The sequence below is a fragment of the Canis lupus genome, chromosome 23 (assembly GCF_003254725.2).
Source record: "Canis lupus dingo isolate Sandy chromosome 23, ASM325472v2, whole genome shotgun sequence".
NCBI classification, from domain to species: Eukaryota; Metazoa; Chordata; class Mammalia; order Carnivora; family Canidae; genus Canis; species Canis lupus.
This window is the reverse complement of record NC_064265.1, coordinates 23,576,211-23,579,712: the sequence shown is the minus strand read 5'-3', so window position 1 is coordinate 23,579,712 and position 3,502 is coordinate 23,576,211. Positions and strand designations below refer to the sequence as shown.

The window sequence follows — 3,502 nt, the reverse complement described above, 5'->3', positions numbered from 1 at the left end:
GAGGAAGGGACCAGACCATCTTCTCAAGGGTCACACACAGCTTTTCTGGAATAGTATATTGCAAAAGGTGTGCAAATTGGGGAGGAGAAAGTCAACAGGACACAGGGACCTGTTCATGCTAAAGGTTTTCAGCAGTTGCCTGCTTTTAGAACAGAGAGAGATCTAAAGAAAACATTTACAGAAAGTTTTCTATATTGGATAAAAATGCTTGTGCTGCCCCTTGAACACTGGCAATAATGATTGCCACTATTTTTTAAAGTAATAGAGATGTCTATGTCTTCCTCTGTGAGATTTCTCTTCATGTCTTTTGCCCATTTCATGATTGGATTGTTTGTTTCTTTGCTGTTGAGTTTCATAAGTTCTTTATAGATCTTGGAAACTAGCCCTTTATCTGATATGTCATTTGCAAATATCTTCTCCCATTCTGTAGGTTGTCTTTGAGTTTTGTTGACTGTATCCTTTGCTGTGCAAAAGCTTCTTATCTTGATGAAGTGCCAATAGTTCATTTTTGCTTTTGTTTCTTTTGCCTTCGTGGATGTATCTTGCAAGAAGTTACTGTGGCCGAGTTCAAAAAGGGTGTTGCCTGTGTTCTTCTCTAGGATTTTGATGGAATCTTGTCTCACATTTAGATCTTTCATCCATTTTGAGTTTATCTTTGTGTATGGTGAAAGAGAGTGGTCTAGTTTCATTCTTCTGCATGTGGATGTCCAACATGCATATGAGAAAATGCTCTGCATCACTTGCCATCAGGGAAATACAAATCAAAACCACAATGAGATACCACCTCACACCAGTGAGAATGGGGAAAATTAACAAGGCAGGAAACAACAAATGTTGGAGAGGATGCGGTGAAAAGGGAACCCTCTTACACTGTTGGTGGGAATGTGAACTGGTGCAGCCACTCTGGAAAACTGTGTGGAGGTTCCTCAAAGAGTTAAAAATAGACCTGCCCTACAACCCAGCAATTGCACTGCTGGGGATTTACCCCAAAGATACAAATGCAATGAAACGCCGGTACACCTGCACCCCGATGTTTCTAGTAGCAATGGCCACTATAGCCAAACTGTGGAAGGAGCCTCGGTGTCCAACGAAAGATGAATGGATAAAGAAGATGTGGTTTATGTATACAATGGAATATTACTCAGCCATTAGAAATGACAAATACCCACCACTTGCTTCAACGTGGATGGAACTGGAGGGTATTATGCTGAGTGAAGTAAGTCAGTCGGAGAAGGACAAACATTATATGTTCTCATTCATTTGGGGAATATAAATAATAGTGAAAGGGAATATAAGGGAAGGGAGAAGAAATGTGTGGGAAATATCAGAAAGGGAGACAGAACGTAAAGACTGCTAACTCTGGGAAACGAACTAGGGGTGGTAGAAGGGGAGGAGGGCGGGGGGTGGGAGTGAATGGGTGACGGGCACTGGGGTTTATTCTGTATGTTAGTAAATTGAACACCAATAAAAAATAAATTTAAAAAATCAATAAATCTTTAAAAAGAATAACTTTAAAAATAAATAAATAAAGTAATAGAGAGTTATTATTTGAATGCGATGTGAATCAATTGGCAAGCCAGATTATACTGGTTGAGTATTAGGGGCAACAGTGCAAGTGGTATGAATTTAGGTGCAGTGCTGCTCTGTGCTGAAACAAAAGCACAAAGATCCAAGGCCAGGACTGCCCCACCAACCATGCCAACTCAACTCCTAAAAGAATAGTATCAGAGAATACAGATGCCAAACGCATACTAAGATGTTCTTAGAATATCATTGCAAACTCAGAGGGGCAATTTGGAGGAAGCATACCATTTTAGATAGTATATTTTATGCAGAAAATGGATATAGCCAGTATTATATGAATTCTCTAAATTTATGGAAGTCTAAAAACTTGCTCATGAAATTACTTCCTAGAAATTGGTTTTTAACCTAGACTTAATGATCTCTCAATTTCTTAAGAAATAAGTCTTTCTTCCTCTGGAATAGCTGAGGGAAAGTACGGATATCCTGGGACAGATGCAGTCTTTTGCCCTTCCTAGTACACTAAGAGCTGAATTTTTCGGCCTTATTTTTACTGTAGACCCTGCAATTAATGATATTTATGAATTGCTAGTCTTGTCTTCTGTTTACCAGAAACTAAGAAAAAAAAAAAAGGCATAGTTAAAAGACATTGTAGGACAAGAACAGCCCCATGATTCCTGCTTCCTTTGTGTCTTTATGTAATTTTCTCCTCTTGAGTGTGGGCTAAACCTAGTGACTCAGTAGTGAATAGAATATGGCAAATGCAGCTGATGTCACTGTCCAAGGTAGATTACAAAAAGACTACAGCCTCCATCTTAGGAAGCCTCTCTCACTCTTTTGCTAACTTATTCTGAAGAAAGCCTGCTGCCATGTTATGAACTGCTCTCTGGTGAGGCCAGAGAGATCTCTAGTCAACATCCAGGGGAGATCAGAGGCTTGCAAATAGCCATGTGAGAAAGCTTGGAAGCAGATTCTTTTCTAGATCAGCAAGAGATGACGTCAGCCTTGGCTGACACCTGACTGCAGCTTAGATAGGTACTGGACAGAGGCACCCAGCTAAGTTACACCCAATTCCCAGCCCACCGAAACTGTGAGATAATAAATGCTGTTTTAAGCTGCTAAATTTTGTGGTAAGCTATCATGCAGCAGTAGTTAACTAATATGGTTGTCATAAGTGTAACACCCCAAAGGCTGAAAAATGTTATGGACTATATAAGAATATATTGAGTTTAAATTTAGAGGTCAGCTTTGTGCAGTGGCAGTATCGTAGCCAATGAGGTTTATCCAAGGCACGATTATTGCAAATTTAGAGGTCAGTTATGGATTCAAGTCTACTAACTGGGCTTCCAGTTCATTGGCTAGTTGTCTCTCCACTCAGAAAGTGTACCTCACAAAACAGCAAATAATAGAGATTCAGGTCAAGCAGCCAAGAGTTATCACCTCTGTCTTGTGGGTAGGTTGCAAAACTGTAAGAGAAAGAGCTGCCCGGGGCCATGTTCCCAGCCGTAATGCAAAAGCCAATGTGAAAGAATGAAGTTCAAATGCAGAAAAATGAAGGGAGATTAAGAGCCAGTAGGTAAATGGGGCCTGGCACCACTACCTTCTCTTATTCCAGAAAACTCTGGGACCTAGCCTTATCACTGCCCTTTCTCTGGTTTGGGTATTTAAGCCAATTAATTCTACATTATGCCTAACCTAGTTCCTACTGGGTTTTGATTTTCTGCCACCAGAAAAGCCATAACTAATACATTTCCTTGACTGAGCTTTGGTTTTCTCACCTGCAAAATTGAGAAGACAAATATATAATGCATAAGTTTGTGATAAATGTTAAAAAAACTTCACTATCAGTAAAGACAGCTGTTCAATATTAATTCCTTATCATGTCTAATCAATGTGAGGATTTACAGAACCCATTCAAAGATTCTCCAAACTAGGATCAATTCTACATTGTCTCTAATTACACAGCAGCTGGATAATTTAT

At 39.6% G+C, this 3,502-nt stretch overlaps 1 non-coding gene across 1 annotated transcript; it reads left to right on the top strand.

The window, feature by feature from the left end:
- The first annotated feature begins 2,765 nt into the window (after positions 1-2,765).
- Positions 2,766-2,905, top strand: LOC112661235 (U4 spliceosomal RNA). Its single transcript, XR_003137542.1, has one exon. It is a non-coding gene; the product is annotated as a U4 spliceosomal RNA (small nuclear RNA).
- Positions 2,906-3,502: the final 597 nt, after the last annotated feature.